Source organism: Papio anubis, chromosome 12 (assembly GCF_008728515.1).
Source record: "Papio anubis isolate 15944 chromosome 12, Panubis1.0, whole genome shotgun sequence".
NCBI classification, from domain to species: Eukaryota; Metazoa; Chordata; class Mammalia; order Primates; family Cercopithecidae; genus Papio; species Papio anubis.
In genome coordinates, this window is record NC_044987.1 from 4,749,166 (window position 1) to 4,771,464 (window position 22,299).

Here is a 22,299-nt window from a genome sequence, read left to right on the forward strand (position 1 = left end):
ATCATATGGATATACGACTTGTATTGGTCCATTTTCATGCTGCTGATAAAGACATACCCAAGACTGGGCAATTTACAAAAGAAAGAAGTTTAATTGGACTTAACAGTTCCATGTGGCTGGGGAAGCCTCACAATCATGGTGGAAGGGAAGGAGGAGCAAGTCACATCTTACACGGATGGCAGCATGCAAAGAGAGCGAGAGAGAGCTTGTGCAGGGAAACTCCCCCTTATAACACCATCAGATCTTGTGAGACCCACCCACCATTGCAAGAACACCATGGGAAATACCTGCCTCCATGATCCAGTTGCCTCCCACCGGGTCCCTCCCACAACATGTGGGAATTCAAGATGAGATTTGTGGGATACAACCAAACCATATCACCACTATATACTTGCCCATTCAAATGCTAATGAACAATCTAGTTTTTGGCTATTACCAAATATAAACATTCATATACAAGGCTTTTTTTCTGTGTGTGAGATAGGGTCTTGTTCTGTCATCTAGGCTGGAGTGCAGTGGTGCAATCATGACTCATTGCAGCCTCAACCTCCTGGGCTCAAGCAATCCTCCCAACTCAGCCTCCTGAGTAGCTGGGACTACATATGCATACCACTATGCCCAACTAATTTTGTATTTCTTTGTAGAGATGAGGTTTTACCATGTTGACTAGACTGGTCTTGAACCTCTGGGCTCAAGGAATCCACCTGCCTCAGCCTCCAAAATTGGGATAGCAAGCATGAGCCTCATATACAAATTTTTATATGGACATATGCTTTCATTTTCTCTTTGGTAAATACCTAGGAGTAGAAGGACCAAGGCATATGATAGGTATATGTTTAATGTTTTAAGAAACTGCCAAGCTTTTCCCAAATTGCTCATACAATTTATATTCCCACTAACAGTTATGACAGTTCCAATTGCTCCACATTTTGTCAATTCTTGATGTGGTCTTTTTAATTTTTTGGACATTCTATTAATAATATGTACACACCTATTAGTGGTATTGCATGTGATTTTTTTTGAGACAGAGTCTCATTCTGTCACCCAGGCTGGAGTGCAGTGGCACAATCTCAGCTCACTGCAACCTCCGCCTCCCGGGTTCAAGCGATTCTCTTGCCTCAGCCTCCCGAGTAGCTGGGATTACAAGCGTCCTCCACCATGCCCGGCTAATTTTGTATTTTTAATAGAGACAGGGTTTTGCCATGTTGGCCAGGCTGGTCTCGACTCCTGACCTCATGATCCACCCGCCTTGGCCTCCCAAAGTGCTGGGATTACAGGCATGAGCCATTGTGCCCAGACTGCATGTGGTTTTAATTTGCATTTCCCTAATGACTGATGATGTACAGCATCTTTTCATGTGATTATTCACCATGCATGTATCTCCTTTGGTGAGGGGTCTGTTTATTTATTTTTTTTCCAGTGAGAAGCCTGCTGTGGTTCTTACTTTTGTTCCCCTATATGTAGTTTGATCACTACTCTGCTGAAGATTCAAGGGGGCCTTCTGTACATCTCCAGAGCTCTCTATCTCTGTGTAGCCCTCTTCCGACACTCTGCCCTGCAAACTCGAGTCTCCCTGGAAGCCCAGTCGTGTCTCCTCAATTGAAAGAAATTGCCAAGCTCCTCCAGGGTTTTTCACTCTGCACTGCAGTGTGTCATTTTCTGCAGGAAGTTTACTAGAGTTTCTAGAGCTTACTGCAGAGAGCGAAGCATACTGCAGCTCTAGATAGCTGGAGGAATTGTGGTGCAGGTCTCCTCTCTTTGGTTTCTATCATTTGTTCCCTTATGTTCACTTTCTTAAACGTTGTAATTTTAAATACTTTGTCTGATTTTTTTTTTTTTTAGTTGTTTTAGGTGAGGGAATAAATACAGTCCCATTTTTCCCTCTTGGCTGAAAGCAGAAGTTCTTTACCAAAATGTTTCTGAATTTATATAAAAATAGTACAAAACAGTGTATATGTTTTCTCATGAATTAAAAACTTTTTTATCTTTCTGTAGTGGCCTGATTTATCTCTGGCAGCGCTTTCTGTCTTAAGATCTATTTTGTCTGACAGTAATTCTAGTTTTCCTTCAGTTAGTGTTTGCCTGATGTCTTTTTCTACATTTTGAATTTCAGCACTTGCTGTGTCTTTTTTTTTCCCTTTATTTTTATTTTTTAAAGTTTTTTTTACCCATGACACCTGCCCAGGAGGTCCTGAAAACATGTGTCCCTGTGTCTTTATTTTTCAGATGTCTTTTTAAAAACAGCTTGTAAGTGTGTGTGTATTTGTATATACATTATTTGTGACTATCTTTTTGTTGTATTGTTTAGTTGCTTTACATTTATTATGATGTAGATTTATTATTATTATTATTATTATTATTATTATTATTTTTTGAGACAGACTCTCACTCTGTGGCCCAGGCTGGAGTGCAGTGGCGCCATCTCGGCTCATGCAACCTCCGCCTCCTGGGTTTAAGTGATTCTCCTGTCTCAGCCTCCTGAGTAGCTGGGATTACAGGCACCTGCCACCACGCCTAGGTAATTTTTGTATTTTTAGTAGAGACAGGGTTTCACCCTGTTGGCCAGGCTGATCTCAAACTCCTGACCTCAGGTGATCCTCCCACCTTGGCCTCCCAAAGTGGTGGGATTACAGGTGTGAGCCATTGTGCCTGGCCAAAGTTTTTTTTAATGATCGTAGATTTGTAATATATGTTAGCAGATCATATCCTCAGAAACCTACAAATTTGTTTCTTTTTTCCTAATCCCTGTGCTCTTTTTCTTTGTCTTATTTGCATTGGTTAATCTTTCAGGACCATGTTAATTAGAAGTAGGGTAACAGCATCCATCACTTGTTCCTGACATTCAGTTGGAATGCTTTTAAAAGTTTAGCATTAATTATATTTGTTGTGATGGCTTTTTGGAACCAGTTTCTTTTCCTCTTCCTCTTCCTCCTCCTCCTCCTCCTCCTTCTCCTCCTCTTCTTCTTCCTCTTCCTCTTCTTCTTTTTCTTTTTTTTGAGGCAGGATCTTGCTCTGTTGCCCAGACTGGAGTGTAGTGGTGCAATCTCGGCTCATTGCAACCTCCACCTCCCAGGCTCAAGTGATTCTTGTGCCTCAGCCTCCTGAGTAGCTGGTATTACAGGTGTGTGCCACCAGGCCCGGCTAATATTTGTATTTTAAGTAGAGACAGGGTTTCCCCATGTTGGCCAGGCTGGTCTTGAACTCCTGACCTGAAGTGATCTGCCTGCCTCGGCCTCCCAAATTGCTGGGATTACAGACATGATCCACCATGCCTGGCCTTTGGATCCAATTTCTATTATACTGATTAAATATCTCCTTATTAAAAATCTCTAATATCATAACATTTGGGTTTCTGCTTAAGGCTTTCTCATATTAACTGAATTTTACTCTAAAATATAATTATCTGATGTGCTATGAAATACGAATTCCTGCTAAAGCCTTTCCTAAGTCCAAGGTATTCATAAGGTTTGAATGAGTATGAATTCATTGGTGTCAGATGTGGCACAACTTCTGTTTGAGAGATTTCATTAGTTTTTTTCACTGGCATTGGTTCTCTTATGTAGAGCACTGGTTAAACATGGAGTGAAGGCTTTACCACACGTTTTACATTCATACTGTTTATTACCCGTGTGGGTTCTTACACGTACAGTAAGCAATATGACACAGAGAAAGCTTTTCCACCCTTAGTGGATTCATAGGGTGTTTCCCCCGTCATGAATACTGTAATATTTAATGATGAATAGCTTGTGCCCTAAAATTATTGTGCTTTCATTATCTTCACAGGGCCACCCTCAGATCTGAATTTTCTTTTCTTCTCTTTTTATTTTTTGAGACAGGGTGTCACTCTGTCACCCAGGCTGGAGTGCAGTGGTGGGATTACGGCTCACTGCAGTCTCCGCTTCCCCAGGCTCAGGTGATCCTCCCACCTCTGTTTTTGCATTTTATTTTTAGTAGAGACAGGATTTCACCATGTTGCCCAGGCTGGTCTTGAACTCCTGTGCTCAAGCGATCCACCCATCTTGGCCTCCCAAAGTGCAGGGATTACAGGTGTGAGCCACCATGCCCGGCCTCAAATCTGAATTTTCCCATGCCCAGTGGAATTTGATTTGCCACTAAGTGCTTTCTCACCTTCCCTACTTGCATAGGGTTTATCTCCAGTATGACCTCTCTGGTATGAAGTTTGACTTCTGAATAAAAGCTTTTTCATACCTACTACATTCATAAGATTTCTTTTTTATATGGATTATGTGATGAATAATGAAGTTTTCCTTTTGGCTGAAGATTTTCCACATTTCTTACATTCATAGAGTTCTCAGTCTTTACAGTGTGAATGTTCTGATCTTTAATGAAGTATTTCTTCTAGCTAAGACACTTCCACATCGATTCCATTCAGGGCTTTCTTTTCTGGATGAATTTTTCTCATGCTCCGTGAGATTTGATTTGCGATTGAAGGCTTTCCCACCTTCCTTATGTGCATAGGAAGGACAGTCTCTCCAGCATGTTGTCTTTGGTGTCTAATGAGCCTTGACATTTTAATAGCAGTTTTTCCTCCCTGTTATATGATTTCCTCCCTGTATAGTTTTCTTTTTCTCTCTCTTTCTCTCTCTCTCTCTCCTTCCTTCCTTCTTTGTCTTTTTCTTTCTCTCTCTCTCTCTGTCTCTCTCTCTCCCCCTTTCTTCTCCTTCTTCTTCTTCTTCTTTTTTTTTTTTTTTGGAAATGAGGTCTCACTCTGTTACCCAGGCTGAAGTGCAGTGGCACAATCATGGCTCACTGCAATCTCAAATCTTCTGGGCTCAGGTGATCCTCCCACCTCAGCCTCCCAAGCATCTAGTACTACAGGCATGCGCCAGCACGCCAGGCTACTTTTTTCTTTTTCTTTCTTTCTTACTTTTTTTTTTTAAAATAGAGACAGGGTTTCGCCATGTTGCCCAGACTGGTCTCAAACTCCTGGGCTCAAGTGATCCACTTTGGCCTCCCAAAGTGCTGGGATTAACAGATGTGAGTCACTGTGCCACCTGGCCCCAGCTAGCTTTTCATTCAAATCTTAAAACCAAAAACACCTCAAACCATTGCTATCTTATAAATACTCATCATCCCAGCTATCCACATTCAGATAATTCCTCACTCTCTCCTCTTCTCCCCCACAGCCCCAAACAATCTTGTTTAATAATGTTAAATTAGTTTCCCATGGCTGTTGTAACCAAGTATCACAAACGGAGTAATCAAGAAACAGGTAGCTTAAAACCTTAGAGACGTATTCTCTCTTGGCTCTGGAGGCTAGAGGTCTGAAATCAAGGTGCCAGCCCTGTTCCCTCTGAAGCCTCTAGGGAAGAACCCTTCCCATCTCCTTCTTGTTTCTGGAGGTTGCTGGCAACCCTCAGCATTCCTTGGCTGGTGGACGCATCACTCTCTGTCGCTGTTTTCAGCCTTCCTATTCCCTCCTCTGTGGATATATGTCTTTGTTTTCTTGTCTTAAAAGAACACCAGTTACAGGTCTTTATGGCCTACTTTATCCAGTATAACCTCATCTTAATTTATTATATCTGGAAAGGCCTTATTTTCTTTTTTCTTTTTTTGGAGAGGGAGTCTCGCTCTGTTGCCAAGGCTGGAGTGCAGTGGCACGATCTCGGCTCACTGCAATCTCTGCTTCCCGGGTTCAAGTGATTCTCCTGCCTTGTCCTCCCAAGTAGCTGGGATTACAGGTGCACACCACCACACCCGGCTATTTTTTTGTATTTTTTAGTAGAAACAGGGCTTCACTATCTTGGCCAGGCTGGTCTTGAACTCGTGACCTCAGGTGATCCATCTGCCTCAGCCTCCCAAAGTGCTGGAATTACAGGCATGAGCCACCATGCATGGCCCCTATTTTCAAATAAGGTCACATTTATAGGTTCTAGATATGAATGCTGGGGACACTATTCAACCCAGAACAGATGTCAAACACCCAGTTACGCTCTTGGTCAGCCACACCCAGACCTGTATCTTAGGCTGTTTTGTGCTGCTATCACAGAATATCTGAGACTGGATAATTTATAATAAACAGAAATTTGCAGTTCATGGAGGCTGAGAAGTCCAAGATCATGAGGCTGGCATCTGGTGAGGGCCTTCCTGCCGCATTATCCAATGGCAGAAGGGCAAAGAGAGCACAAGAGAGAGCAAGAGACTGAACTTGAAACCTCAAGCCCTTTTCTAATTGCCATTAATCCATGAGGAGCCCTCCTGACCTAAACGCCTCTCATTAGGCCCCACCCCACAATGTGACTGCATTGGGGATTAAGTTTCCAGTGTATGGTTTTTGGGGCACACATGCAAACCACAGCAACCTTTGGCTTCTTCCCGAACCACCTGTACTGAGGCTTCAAGCTCTGAATCACTCTGACTGGGTCACAAACTCCCTGATTCTTTGTCTGCAGCCTACCGAGTTCTCATATCAGACCTTCACTTCTGTCATCTTTCTTCATGGTGTAGACACCTGAAGACAAACAGCTGACCTTTTTTTGGTTTTGTTTTGACTACTATCTTGTTTTATTATTTTGACCTTACAGAAAAGTTGCAAAAGTTAATACAAAAATTCCCATATACCTATCACAGAGGTTTCCCATATGTTAACATTTTAACAATGTTTGGTTTTTCATTTTCTGTCTTTGCATGTGTGTATAGATATTTTTTCTTTTTTTGAACTGTTTGAGTGTAAATTGCAGATCTATTTCACCTTTACTCAGTGTGTTTTTCCTAAAAGCAAGGACATATTTCTATAAATTCATAATACAATGACCATAATCAGGAAATTAACATTTATACATTATCACAGTATCATCTAATCCACAGACCTTACTCCAACGTGACCAGTTAGTTGATCTACTAACATCCTTTATATCTATAAGAAATGCTTTTTACTGATCTAGGATCCAATCCAGGGCATATGTTTCATTTAGATTGAGGACTTTTTTTTATTTTTGAGACAGGGTCTTGCTCTGTCACCCAGGCTGGAGTGAAGTGGTGTAAACATGGCTCACTGCAGCCTCCAACTCCCAGACACAAGTGATCCTCCCACCTCAGCCTCCCAAGTAGCTAGGACTACAGGTACATGCCACCAAACCTGGCTAATTTTAAATTTTTTTGTAGAGACATGGTCTCACCATGTTGCCCAGGCTGGTCTCCGACTCCTGGTCTCAAGCTATCCTCCTGCCTCAGCCTCCCAAAGTGTTGGGATTATAGGCATGAGCCACCATGCCTAGCCTAGTTCTGTCTTTTTATTCTCCTTTAATCTGGAACAGTTTTTCAGGCTTTCTTTGCCTTTCATGACATACTTTTTTTTTTTTTCTTTTTGAGACAAGGTCTCGTTGTGTCATCTGGGCCGCAGTGCAGCGGTGTGATCATAGCTCACTGCAGCATCTTAGTCGTTTTCGTTGGCCTATCTTATCTGCTATACTATTGGCAACAGATGGGACTCTTCACCTCCCATGCTTTCTTCAGGTGACTCCCAATAAGCTTCCTAGCTCTCCCTTGAAGCTACTATTGTCAGAGTTACCAGCAATTTCCACGTCTGTCTTTCCAGATCCACAGGTTAACTGTCGTTATCATTAGCTCTCAGCAACATTTGCTGCAGCTGGCCACTACATTCTTCTTGAAAGACTGTCTTCCGTCTTCCCTTGGCTTCTCAGACACCATCCTCTCCAGGTTCTCCTCCTGTGTTATTTCCTTCTCAGCCTTTTGGATGGTTGCCTTCCTATTATCCACCTCTAATTTCAGCAGCTCTCAAGAGCTTAGTCCTGGATACGCTTGTCTTCTCTGTAAACACTCTCTCATGTAATCCTAATTAGATGACCACACCTAATTCTATGTATTTAGATACAATGTATATAATCTGATGAACTGTGTTTCTCTAATTACATTTCCAGCCCCAATCTCTCTTTTGGATTCCAACTGCCTAAATGGTGTGTCTAGTTGGATTTTCCAAAGGATATTTCCAATTTAACATGGCTACAATACAACTCTTGATTTTCTTTTTTTTTTTTTTTTTTTTTTTGAGACGGAGTCTCGCTCTGTAGCCCAGGCTGGAGTGCAGTGGCCGGATCTCAGCTCACTGCAAGCTCCGCCTCCCGGGTTCACGCCATTCTCCTGCCTCAGCCTCCCGAGTAGCTGGGACTACAGGCGCCCGCCACCTCGCCCGGCTATTTTTTTGTATTTCTTAGTAGAGACGGGGTTTCACCGTATTAGCCAGGATGGTCTCGATCTCCTGACCTCGTGATCCGCCCGTCTCGGCCTCCCAAAGTGCTGGGATTACAGGCTTGAGCCACCGCGCCCGGCCAACTCTTGATTTTCTAACTATTTATCTCCCAGTGTTCCCAATCTCAGTTAAGGCATCAACATTTATTGGCCACTCAATTTTCAACCTTATAAGTCATTCTTGATTACTGCCTTGTCACTACGAGCAACTTACACTCTGTCCCGTCCCATATCTTATTCATTTGCAAGTTCTGTGACTTCACCTCCAAAATATATCTGGTGTCCATACACTTCTCCCCATTTAAGCTACTTCTAGTTTAGTTAAGATGGGCCATCATTTCTTATTTAGAGCATATTGGCACAGACTCCTTGTCTCTTGCCCTCTCCCCAAACAAAATAAACACCCTAGAGCAGCCAGAGTTATTCTGAAAGAAAAAACTGTGTTACTCCCTTAAAACCTCCAACTAGTGCAAGTTGCACTTTTTTCTTTTTTTTTTAATTCCCACACTGAGTCAATGATCCTATTAAGTCGCACTTTCAATAATAATTCCAATACCATAGCCTTCAAAGCCTTACGTGGTCTGTCCCAGACCTCTTTCCCCAAGTTTTCTTGTATCACTGTATCCTTGTCTCACTCCACGCTTTCTTGTATCACTCTGTCCTGTGTTCCAACAACTCTGGCCTTCTTACTGTTTCTCAGTGTGTTAGACTGAAAGCTCAGTCAAGGCATGGATTTTTGTATTGTTTTTCCTTTTGTCTATAGTGTTAATTGACAAATCCCAGAGCATGGAAGACAGTGCCTGGCATTTGGGAGGCATTCAATGAATAATCTATTCAATTGAAGAATGAATATGTGCATGCCATACTAATTTTTTTTGTTTTTCACCTCATGGTCTTTACTTTTGCCATTCTCTTAGACTGGAATGTTCTCCAAGATCTTAACATGGCTGGCTTTTTTTTTTCCCCCCATAACTCAAGGCTCAGCTCAAACGTTGGTATCTTAGAGAAAACTTCTTTGGCACCCTATTTAAACTGCCAGCGTTCTCTGTTTGCGTTTTCCTGGTTTACTTTCTTTATAGCACTTATCACCTGGAGTTAATTTTCTTCTTATTACCTACACTAGAATAAAGCTGCATGACAGCAGGGCCTTTTTGGGTTGCTGTTGTTCCCTATTCTATCTTTATTGTTTAGAACAGTGAGTGGCACACAGTACGTATTCAATAAATACTTCTTGTACACCCCAATGAGTGAATTTTACAGTGTAAATTTTAAAAGTCATTTAAAAATCCACATAAAAAGCAAATTCCTGATGTTCACTACAGATCCTCTGTATAAAAACTCTGTGGGGAGGAATCTCCTTGCACATATTTATATACTTAGAAGTTTTAGAACATTTCTCTAAAGCCATGAGAGTAAGTCAGGCTCTCCAGTTTGAATAGCCCCATTCCTCATGGTGCGTTCTCTTTTGAGTTCTGTGGTGTTGTTTCTGGTCAGTGGACCTCAGCTGGGACCATCTCAGTTCATCAGCAAGGATGTAATGATGTTAAATCTAAAAGGGAGCAGTTCTCACCGAGGCCAAGGGTATGTGGAGTAGCAGCTTTTGCAAGGCCACAGAAGGACCTGTCCGACCTGTGGCATTGTTCATCTACTCACAACACTAAAAGGCAGCATTCAAGTGACTCTCTCAACCATTATGATCTTTCCGTAGGCAACTGACTTCCATGTCTATAAACCCAGAGAAGAGCTACTAGCGTCTCTCACTAGCTATGTTAAGGTTGGCCTCATCTAAGTCCAGTGCTACCTGTACAGTAGTTTAAGGAAGAAAAAGACACGGCCTAGTCTTTTTTGCTTGCAAAAAAGTGAAGTCGTGAAGTTGCTTATAAGGTAGTTAACTGTCTGAAGTTTCTTTTTTTTTTTTTTTGAGATGGAGTCTCGCTCTGTCGCCCAGACTGGAGTGCAGTGGCCGGATCTCAGCTCACTGCAAGCTCCGCTTCCCGGGTTTACGCCATTCTCCTGCCTCAGTCTCCCGAGTAGCTGGGACTACAGGCGCCCGCCACCTCGCCCGGCTAGTTTTTTGTATTTTTAGTAGAGACGGGGTTTCACCGTATTAGCCAGGATGGTCTCGATCTCCTGACCTCGTGATCCATCCGTCTCGGCCTCCCAAAGTGCTGGGATTACAGGCTTGAGCCACCGCGCCTGGCCCTGTCTGAAGTTTCTTGTTGTTGTTTTGTTTCTTAAAGACAGACTTGCTTTGTCACCCAGGTTGTAGTGCAGTGGCACGATCACAGCTCACTGCAGCCTTGACTTCCTGGGCTCAAGCAACCCTCTTGCACAGCCTGCAGGTAACTGGAACCACAGGTGTGTACCGCCATGCCTGGCTAATTTTTTTTTTTTTTTTTTGTACAGACAGAGTCTCAGTATGTTGCCTAGGCTGGTCTCGAACTCCTGTGCTCAAGCGATCCACCCGCCTCGGCCTCCCAAAGTTCTGAGATTACAGGCGTGAGCCACCGCACCCTGTCACGAAGTTTAAAAAAAAAAAAAAAAGCTCTTTTCTTTCCCCGTTGTTTCCAGCTATTTAAATAAACAAAATGGTCGACTAGGCGCGGTGGCTTACATCTGTAATCCCAGCACTCTAGGAGGGCAAGGCAGGAGGATCACTTGAGGTTAGAGTTCAAGACCAGCCTGGCCAACATGGCGAAACCCTATCTGTACTAAAAATACAAAAATTAGCCGGGCGTGGTGGTGCATGCCTGTAATCCCAGCTACTAGGGAGGCTGAGGCAGGAGAATCGCTTGAACTTGGGAGGCGGAGGTTGCAGTGAACCCAGATCTCACCACTGCATTCCAGCCTGGGCGACAGAGCAAGACTCCGTATCAAAAAACAAACAAAACAAAACAGTAAAGAGAATACTATTGAGTTAATTTTAGTTTTTCCCGCTGTGGGTGTTTTCTATTCTCGTCTTTTGCTTAGCTGTCCTGCCTCCCTCTTTTTCTCAGTTAGGCAATAGTTTAGGATTTTTGTAGGTTATATTGTCAGTACTTCTCATTTAAGTTCCAGACAGTGTGCTAAGCAAAGCACTTTACTCGGTAAAGTAAGAGCTCACTTAATCTTCAAAATAACGTAGCAAGGTAGATATCCAGGAAGGGAAAATCGCTCCCTGAAGGTCCGAAGGTCCAAGGTCTCTCTGCCATCTAGCTGCCATGCGTATTGCCTGCCAGTGGGTAGCTGGAGCTGGGTATCTCTCCAAAGTTGGGCTCTTGGCTGCCCTTTGAGAAGGCAATTTTAAGGGACAGCAGGATGTGGAAGCCTGCGGTTAAGGAGTGAGCTGAGTCACTGGGTAACCAGTGTTGAATAATGCTTCTCAATGTTTGAAATGACAATCACTTCCTTTCCAGATTGGCAGAGGGGAAAAAAAGAGGCGCAGTGACAGCGCTGGCAAGGTGCGGTGGGTCAGGGTGATTGGCGGCCCTCGGCCGCTCGCTAGGGGTCCTGAGGGCGAGACCCCGGCAGGCGTTACCCGGCCGCACCGAGCCCGGGAGCCGGACGGGAGTTCGGTTTTCGCCGGCGCTCCGCGGCCAGGCCGCTTCGGAGGCAGCCTGCGGCGGGGCGGGCGGACGCGAGGGTCACCTCACCCCTGCGCGCCTCCCGGGACCCTGGGCCCTCGGCGTCCGAGAGACCCAGGCACCGCTGGACGCTTCCTCCCCGTCGGCAGGCGGGCCGCAGCGGGGGCTTGACCCCGAAGCGAAGAGTCGGGTTTTCTGATTGGCTGGGAGTAGAAACGCAGGCGAGCGCCGCCTGAGACCCGCTCTGCGATTGGGTTTTACATGAACAGCAGAGCACGAAATAAAGAGGCCTTCAGTCATTGGGCCATTGTGTGAATCTCCTTTTGGCTTCTCTGCAGACTGAATAAGCGTCTCGGGATCTTCGTCATGACTCCTAAATCTGGGCCTGTCAGTTCGCCCCAGCATTTCTCGTCTCTAGGCACGGCATGGGGCTTACAGAGTTTAACCAATCATATAACGTCGAGATCAGGTTGCCAGGCAGATTATGCTAATAAGACCCCGCCTTTTATGCTGCTCCCACTCTGCGGCGGGAAGAACCACCTGGAGGTGGCGGGGGGGTTTGATTTCTATCACCCCTAGGGAGAGAGGATCGGGGACCCGCTGATCTTCCAGCTCCCCTCACCCAACGTCGTGTAAGTACCTAAAGGATTAAGGGAACCAGATAAGCCAGGGTCCAGAGTACCCCATAGACTGGGAGGGTGTTTCGTCTTTGCTTAGTCCCACCCAAAATGGCGCCCAGCTCTTTCCGCGTCTCAGAGCCCGGCCGGGGCCAACCGACCGCGGACCCGGGTGGGGGGGGAATTGATGGTGGTGGTGGGGGGGAGAAATCCCGGCGGCACCGCCCGATGGTACAGTCCAGCCGGGGCTGGGACGAGGCACCTCACTCGGGGTGGGGGGTCAAACCATCTGCACCTTCCAAGGGGAAAGGGGCAAAGCCCCCTCCAGCAGGCCCTCCTGGCGTCGCGTTCAGCGCCGGCTTCGGCGCCTCCTCGCCCCTGCCCTCGCCGCGCGCAGCCTCCCCCTGCGACCCCCGAGTGGCTCGCACGCTCCGCCGGCCGCGCGCACCTCTCCTCCCCTGCCCGCGTTGGTTGGGCCGGGACGGCGGTTGGGCGGCCTGCGCGCTCCGGCGGCGGCGGTTGCGCGGGCGCTTCGGGCGCGGCGGGCAGGTCTCAGCCGGCCGGGAGCCGAGCACCGGCGGCCGGGGGCCGGGGGCCGGGGGCCAGGGGCTGGGCGCCGGGCTGGGGGTGGCTGGTTGCGGGCGCGTGGGGCGGAAGGTCCTGTCCGATGGGGCGCCCAGGTTTATCTGCGGAGGCCGCGCCGCCCACCTGCCATCGATGGCTGGGCCCCCGGCCTGCCGTCCCAAGCTGGCGTCCGGGACCCGGGCGGGGGGCCGGCCCGCAGGGGTGTGGGGCGGCCCCTGCGGGTCTGTCCCGTGGCACGGCGTCGGGGCCGGCCGGGCGGAGGCCGGGGCCGGGGTCGCGGCCCTGCCCCAGTCCGTCCGCATCCGGGGTGCAGCGCGGAGGCAGGGCGAGGCCGGTCGGCGCTCGGGAGAGGGCTCACGGTGTGCAGCTCTCCAGCCTCTCGCCAGCTGTTTTTAAGCAGGTTTAGCCGTGCAGCTAGGTGTTGGTACTCTGCTAAGTAAAATGGAATATTCACGGTCTGCCCTCCAGCCACTCGAACGCAGCGCTGTTGAATTTGTGTGCGCTCCTTTAGCCTTGCTTGGTGGATGAGTTGGATTTCAGTGCATTTTCAATCAATGTGCGTGTACACTTAAGCACAAGGAGGGGTGGCTTTGTGCTGTCATCGAGGATTAGAAGTGTGATGAGACGCACCCAGCTCTGCCCTGTGCCCTAAATCTGCTCCTTTGCCGGTTAAAATCTTGCCTGGCTCGTCACCCCAAATTCTCTAAAGTCAACAGTACTTAATCTTTATTAAAAACAGCAGAATCACTCATGACTGTTTTGTGGCCTCTTTTTCTGACCTGTTCTCTTTGTTTCTCCACCATTGCTGTTAGGCAAGAAGGTGTATTATTATATTGTATTTTTTTGTATCTTCCTACCCATTTCAGCGCCACAATAGCTTCCACTTTGATGAGCATTACTTATTTGTTGCTCTAGAATAGAGAAAACAAGATTTTTTTTTTTTTTTTAAATTAGGATTGGTTGGGGGCAAAGCAGCATTTAAACAGTGTTTATTCAATATGGGGTTTTTAGAAAGTAACTTTGCTAGGTTTATTTATTTAGGAGACAGGTTTTCTGGTTGCCCAGGCTGGAGTGCAGTGGCGCGATCTTGGCTCACTGCAGACACGACCTCCTGGGCTCAAGGTCCTGCTTCAGCCTCCCTAGTAACTGGGACTACAGGCGGGCACCACCACGCCTGGCTGATTTTTCTACTTTTTGTAGAAATGGGGTTTCATCATGTTGCCCAAGATGGTTTCGAACTCCTGAACTCAAGCAATCCTACCGCCGCGCATCCCTGAGTGCTGGGATTGCAGGCGTGAGCCCCCGTGCTCGGTCTTTAGGTTTCCTTTTATAATAAATTGAGGTGAAATTGACAGAGAATGAACCATTTAAAAGTGAACACGGGCGCTTAGTGGAAGGTTTACATTTTTTGTTTGTTTTGGATCAAGACAAATGTCTTGTGCCTTCTCCTGCCCCGTAAGCTCCCACTGTTTGCTGTGCTGTTACTTGTTTTTCAAGGCAAGATTGTTCTGCTTTTTCAAAGAAGCCATTTTTAGTTTTTCTAATGTTTTGTAGCATGCTCCACCACATATTAATGTGTGCATCATATATTGTATATCTGAATGTAATTGAGTATATATTTTAGAAAAGGCAAGGTTCCTGTCTTCAAGGGGGGCTCCGAATGGTTTTTACTTAGAGGTTATGGACGTATAAAAGGTAGCACAATTCAAAATAATCCCAGCTTGATTGGCACTACCTCAGTTTCTACTTGCCTGTTTTGTTTTTCCTTCTAGTTTTAAGAATAATGCGTGATCATTACAGAAAACATAAAATTTAAGCCGGGTGCAGTGGCTCATGCCTGTAATCCCAGCACTTTGGGAGGCCGAGGTGGGGAGATCACCTGAGGTCCAGGAGTTCGAGACTAGCCTGGCCAACATGGTGAAAGCCCGTCTCTACTAAAAATACAAAAATTAGACGGACATGGTGGCAGGCGCCTGTAATCCCAGCTAGCTACTGGGGAGGCTGAGGCGGGAGAATCACTTGAACCAGGGAGGCGGAGTTTGCAGTGAGCCGAGATCAGGCCATTGCACTCCAGCCTGGGCAACAAGAGTGAAACTCTGTCTCGGAAAAAAAAAAAAAAAAAATTCAGAAGCAGGGTGAAAAAAAACAAAACCCATAATTACCCAGAGATAATCCTTCCTGATACTTTGGTGTATTTCAAGTTAGTTTTCTGTGTGTGTGTGTATAAAATGTTTGTACAAACGACATAATCTTGCTTTAGTATCTAGTTTTTAAAACAAAACGTAAATAGGTGTCTAAAGACTGCTGATGATTTGGCACTTTCATTACTTCCATTATTTGAAGGGAGCATCATGAAGTCCGCTGAACTAAAAGAATGATAATATTTTGATTTCTTGTAACTTTTTAAAAGCATAATCTAATTGATAGGGATAGGTTTCTGGGTAACAAACATAATTCATCAAAGGGCTGAGAACTACTGAGCTGTAATTTTGGTTTCCTCAATTTTTCATTTTAAGCACTGGTAAACACCTGGTAACCGCGTAATTATATCTGGTAAAAAGAAACTGTTAAACATCCTGTTGTTGCGGTGTTTGAGTTGTTCAGTTTGTTTTAAACTTGAATGCTGATGTACTTTGACCTATTGCCACTAAAATACATAGTCTTCTCCCATCACACCCCACCCCAGATAGTGTAGCCACACCCAGTCCAGCAATTTGTTTTCCACAAGCAGAATTTATTGTCTACTATTTTAACTTATCATAGGTACTTTAATAGATCAACGAAGCAGAATTTGATCTGGTGTCTAGAAAGAGCCAGTCGGTTAAAAAGAAACATTTGCTACAACCAATTCTTTGGAGAATGATCTCACTCAAATTCTCCTGGTGGATGGGGTAGAGGCAGGAGGGTGAGAGGGGAGCTTTTTGTGACTTATTTTGGCCCACATTGGTGACACTTATCTCTTCCCTGTTCTAGCATTAAACTGTTTGCATGGTTTAGTTGAATCACTGCTTAAGAATATCTGGCCTCTTTTCTATTCTTAATGTTATAACACAGTCGGGTGTGGTGGCTCACACCTATAATCCCAGTACTCTGGGAGGCCAAGGCAGGCAGATTGCTTGAGTCCAGGAGTTTGAGAACAGTCTGGCCAACATAGCAAAACTCTACCTCTACTAAAAACAAAAAAGTTAGCCAGGTGTGGTGGCCCACAGCTGTAGTCTCAGCTACTCAGGAGGATGAGGTGGGAGAATCACCTGAGCCCAGGAAGTCGTGGCTGCAGTGAGCCGAGATCGTGCCACTGCACTCCAGCCTGGGCAACCAGAGTGAGACCCTGTCTCAAAAAAAAAAAGTCATTACCCATTTCAAGACTTGTGTGGAGCACTCTGGACATTTCTGTCCACCTTCCAAAATTTTTCTGTGCCTTTCCATTGACCATCCTTATGTAGATTTTAAATTTCTGTTGTGGAAAGCACCTGAAGGTAGGCTCTTCTGTAACTTGAAACAGTTTAGGGAATGGGGAGGGGGTGAGGAAGTGGAGTGGAAAGAGGGAAGGTTTGGGTAACCCTAAATACAGTTAAGCAAGACTAGTTAAAATGTGGTGAAAACAATTATAAAATCAATAGTGCACAATACTTTTAGAACCTTAGATTGCTAAAAGGTTACTGTCTGGTAATATAGTCTGTTATTGTTTGCTCTTCATTTTTTAAACTCGTTTATTGCAAACATGAGAATATTGGAGACAAATGCTCCTCCCCCTCCCTTTTTTTTTTTAAACCCACGTCCTTCACTTTCACTGATGGTAAAGTTGTACTCCACAGCTTCTTTCCTGCTGTGATTTCTAGAAATCAGATCCCTTAGACCTGTGTTGTCCTGTCCAGTAGCCATCTGTGGCTTTGAGCACTTGAAATATGGCTAGTGCTGTGAAGTGTAAAATATGTACACTCAGATTTTGAGATTTAGTAGAAAAGAATAAAATCTTTCGATTTATAAAATATTGATTAAATGTTGAAATGACAATATGTTGGATAGACTGGGTAAAATACAATATACTATTATAATTAATTTCACCTGTTTCTACTTTTAAACCATGTATATACTAGAACATTTTAAATTATGTATGTGGCTTGCATATTTCTTGGAACAGTGCAGCTTTGGTCAGCTGGGGGGAGGGTGTTCCCAGATGGCATTAAGATGGTATTGTTTTTTGGTTTCTATAATTTGAATGAATAGACACTGCTAATATGTAGATGTCTGTTTTTTTAGTGCTTATGATAGCTCTCACAAAAGCATGATTATTATTTTGAAGAATATCTTAATCTCAAAACCACTTCCAGATAATTGAGTTAACTGTTACTGAATTAATGTGTTCAATGGATCATTTGAACTTAAAATAATAAAATGACATCAGTAAGCACATAATCCATTAAAAAAAAGTTGAACTAAGCATAATCAGCTAAATTTTCCCAAACTTGGTGTGTTACTTATACATTGATTTTTATAATTTACCATTTTTCAGATGTTTAAGAGAAACCTGAAATTGGAAACATTGAGTATATATTTTTTTCTCCTGTGATTTAGAAAAAAATCACAATTCTTTGATTCTAAAGGTGGAAGAAACTGTTTGGACCAGCTCCTGAAAGAACTGTCTTTTTTTTTTTCTTTTCTTTTTTTTTTGAGACAGGCCCTCATTCGGTCACCCATGCTGGAGTGCGGTGGCACCATCATAGCTCACTGCAGCCTTGACCTCCCAGGCTCAAGTGATCCTCCCACCTTGGCCTCCCGAGTAGCTGGGAGTACAGGTGTGCACCGCCATGCCTGGCTAATTTTTGTGTTTTTTGTAGAGACAGACTCTTGCCACGTTGCCCAGGCTGGTCTGGAACTCCTGTGGCTCAAGCGATCCACCCATCTCTGCCTCCCAAAGTGCAGGGATTACCGGTGTGAGCCACTGCACCCAGCCGGGAGAATTGTCCTTTTAAATACAGTTGGAGAAACATAGCCTACACATAAAATCCATATTTTTTTACTTCCATGTTTGCAAACGTTGACAGTTTTGCCCTAACCTGCCTTTGTGGATGCCTCTCCCTGTACTACCCTGTACGGAGGTTTGCTGGGGCGTAGTACTCACAGTGTGGCCTCGGGCAAAGAGGTTCGCTGCTGTGCTTGGCTTGCTGGCTGTGATCTTGGGCAAGTTACTTCTGTAAGCCTTGGTTGGCTTATCAAATCTTTCAACTAGTTTCTTAATTATTACTAGGGATAATAACAGTCATCAACCTCATAGACTCTGAGTAAGGATGCCTGTTGATCACTCACCACAGTTGTACAAATGGCTCAATAACAAAGCACACAGTTCTAAATGGTTCAAAAATTGTTTATCTCTTTTGGAACCCCCACTTCAGCCAAACTGGTCCTCCCACTGTTCCTTAAATATTCGGGATTTTCTCTCTGTGCTGTCATGCCTTCATTTCCCAAGTGGAATGTTTCTTCCTCTCTCCTCTCCTTCCTCTCCTCTCCTAGTTCTGCCCGCCAGAATCCTGTCCATCCTTCTCGAGCAGTGACTGCAAAACTGTTTTTAAAGGACCGGGTAGTAAATGTTTTTGGCTTTGTGGGCCATATGGTCTCTGTCGAAACAGTTCCCCTCTGCTGTGGCATCTGAAAGCATGGCTGTGTTCCAAGAAACTATTTTGGACCTTAAATTTCAATTAATATAACTTTCCTGTGTCAGGAAATATTATTCTTCTTTTGAGACTTTTCAAATATTTTAAAATGTAACAACCATTCTTAGCTCACAGGCTGCACAAAAACGTGTCTGCTGCCTGCGGGCTGTGGCTCGCCATCCCCTGTACCAGAGCAAGCTGAACCCACACCGCCCTTGTTGAAGTGTCGAGACCATCTCTTTTGAAAGTAATCCTTTTTGTCTCTGAAGATCCTGCAGGATTTTGTACTGCTTTATAGTAACAGTAACATTTATTCAGTGCTTACGTTGTATTGTACTCCAATTATTTGTGCTTATTTCTTGCTTCCCAGATTTTAAATTTCTGGAAGCTACAGGTGATTTTTAGCCCCCTCATATAGAATGCAGTATAAAGGAGTGCCTTTTACTTACTGGATTCTAAAATGTTTTGAGGGATAACTGAGTGAATTAAAATACTTGAAGTTGTTTGTAAAGTTTTCCTCCCTTTTTTTTTTGGCTTTTTTTCTTTTTCTTTTTTTTGTTTTTGAGACAGAGGCCCTCTATGTTACGCAGGCTGGAGTGCAGTGGCGTGATCTCGGCTCACGGCAACTTCTGCCTCCTGGATTCCAGCGATTCTCCTGCCTCAGCCTCCCAAGTAGCTGGGATTACAGGAGCCTGCCACCACACCTGGCTAATTTTTGTATTTTTAGTAGTGATGGGGTTTCACCATGTTGGCCAGGCTGATCTTGAACTCCTGACCTCAGCTGATCTGCCTGCCTCAGCCTCCCAAAGTGCTGGAGTTACAGGCATGCGCTACCGCCCCCGCCCCCTCCCCCCCTTTTTTGTCAAGATTCTTATTTTTGTATGCAAATTCTACCATTTTCTTAGAATTGCTTGAAGATTTTGAGGTAAATTTATTGGGGGTTATTTTCAGTCTTTCCACAAACCATGATTACAGGCAGTCTTAATAGAATGTCCTTCTAATAGGGACTAGCTGTCACTCCTGTAACTAATTATTGCTCTTTATTTGACTTTTTAACTGTCCTCTCCAAGACACTTGTTTACATTTAGTCCTTAACACAGACTATTGACAGAACCATGTCCACTTTTGCAAAGGAGAGAAAGTAGGTAGAGGGTCAGGGAGTTAAGCAAGTATGAGAGAGGGGTCAGAGCGCATGGGAGTAAAGGGTCTGGATCCTCAGCCCCAGGCAGGGGCATGTATATTAATAAGGTTTCAGTCTCTTCCATCATGTATTCATTTTCTCCTTCATTCTTTTTCTCTTGAAGTTGATGAATTGAAAATTATGCTGGACTGTGTAAGTACTTCATCACTTGGTAAATATAAGGACCCATGCATGGTAATGTTTGGACACCACTTTATGTGACAGGCAAGTTCTCTCAAGTACTGTGGAAGTGAGATACTACATTACTACAAAACAGTAATTCTAGAATTAAAATGAAATTGTGTCATAGTAATTGGACTTTGATGAACTTTGTTTCATTTAAACATTTTAAGAAAATTTATGTTGGCTGGACGCAGTGGCTTACGCTTGTAATCCCAGCACTTTGGGAGGCCGAGGCGGGCGGATCACGAGGTCAGGAGATCGAGACCATCCTGGCTAACACGGTGAAACCCCTCTCTACTGAAAATACAAAAAAAAAAAAAATTTAGCCGGATGTGGTGGAGGGCGCCTGTGGTCCCAGCTATTCGAGAGGCTGAGGCAGGAGAATGGCGTGAACCCGGGAGGTGGAGATTGCAGTGAGCTGAGATTGCGCCACTGCACTCCAGCCTGGGCATCAGAGTGAGACTCTGTCTCAAAAAAAAAGAAAGTTTATGTTAACTTTTTAATATTTTTTTTTTTTTTTAGAGATAGTGTCTCACTGTGTTGCCCAGGCTAGTCTCCAACTCCTGGGTTCAAGCCACCCTCCCGTCTCAGCCAACCAAGTAGCTGGGGTTACAGGTGCAAACCACCATCACCAGTTTATATTCTTTTTTTTCTCTTTCTTTTTTTTTTTTTTGAGGCAGAGTTGTGCTTTGTCACCCAGGCTTGAGTGCAGTGGTGTGATCTTGGCTCACTGCAACCTCTGCCTTCTGGGTTCAAGCAATTCTCCCTGCCCCAGCCTCCTGAGTAGCTGGGATTACAGGTGCCCACCACCACGCCCGGCTAATTTTTGTATTTTTTTAGTAGAGATGGGGTTTTACTATGTTGGCCAGGCTGGTCTTGAACTCCTGACCTCAGGTCTCGAGACCAGGCTGGTCTCGAACTCCTGACCACCCACCTTGGCCTCCCAAAGTGCTGGGATTACAGGTGTGAGCCACTGCACCCAGCCCCAGTTTATTTTGATACTTACATATACTTATCCCAAGCTCTAGGTATCTCACCAAAAAATTATGTCATACGTCATTTAAAAAATATATTTTTTCAGATTCATGATTTTAAATAGTTATAAACTATGACAGATACAGAAAATTCTAAAATTTTATTGAGTGGCTTTAAGTAAAACCTAAATAAATAAAGAGCACAATGGCTGAAGGAGTGGAAGATTCAATATTGTAAATGTGTCAATTTTCGGGAAACTGATTTATAGATCTAATGTAATCCCACATTTAAAAAAGTTAAGACAAGCTGATTCTAAAACATTTGCTAAGGCCCAAGAAAAGGCAAAACACTTTTGAAAAAGAAAAGTTAGGAAAACTTCTCTATCTCAAGAAGAGATATAATAATTAAGATAGTGTTGGGCCAGGCGCGGTGGCTCATGCCTGTAATCCTAGCACTTTGGGAGGCCGAGGCGGGCCAATCACAAGGTCAGGAGATCAAGACCATCCTGGCTAACACAGTGAAACCCCATCTCTACTAAAAATACAAAAAATTAGCCGGGCGTGGTGGGGGGGGCGCCTGTAGTCCTAGCTATTCGGGAGGCTGAGGCAGGAGAATGGCCTGAACCCGTGAGGCAGAGCTTGCAGTAAGCCAAGATTGCACTGCTGCACTCCCGTCTGGGCGACAGAGCGAGATTCCGTCTCAAAAACAAAAACAAAAGATAGTGTAATATTGGCATTGGATAGGCTAATAATGATAGACCAATAGAACAGCATATGGAGTCCCGACACAGTATCCTGCATAGCCAGACACTTGATTTGTGACCTGGAGGCATGGCAGAAAGGCAGGCAAAACAATAACACTTTTAGAATTAACACAGGAGAAGATACTCATGACCTCAGTATAGAGGAGCATTTCTTAAACAAGATGCTACAGGCACTAATAGATAGAATAATGGGCAAAAGTCTTGAACAGGCACTTCAGAAAAGGAAAAATCCAAATGTCTAATAAACATGAAAAGGTGTTCAACCATGTTGATAATCGAGGAAATGCAAATTTCAGCCACAGTGCCAGAATACTGTACACCTCAATTAAAGTGGGATGTTGAACAGTAGGGACTTTCATAGATGACTGGTACAGATATAAATTCGTATGACTAGTTTGGAAACAGTATTATCAAGAAAGTTCAAAACATGCATACCCTAATGCCCATCAGTTCCAGTGTTAGAGAAACGCATATGCCTGAGAGAACTAGAAAAAGTATTTGGAGTAATTTATTTTCATGATGCTGTTTCAGTTAATATTTCAGGACTGCTATG

The 22,299-nt window shown here is 44.4% G+C and overlaps 1 protein-coding gene across 6 annotated transcripts in view; it reads left to right on the plus strand.

Annotated features, from left to right (window-relative positions):
• The first annotated feature begins 12,113 nt into the window (after positions 1–12,113).
• The window catches only part of PRDM10 (PR/SET domain 10), a 101,820-nt gene continuing 91,634 nt past the window's right edge, over positions 12,114–22,299 (plus strand). For 2 of the 6 annotated variants that reach the window (XR_002517319.2, XM_021926756.2), the window contains exon 1: positions 12,114–12,424. The gene's annotated coding sequence lies outside the window, so the exon portion shown is untranslated. The remainder of the gene's footprint in view (positions 12,425–22,299) is intronic. The other 4 variants (XM_003910962.5, XM_003910963.5, XM_003910958.5 and 1 more) reach the window with 2 other exon arrangements.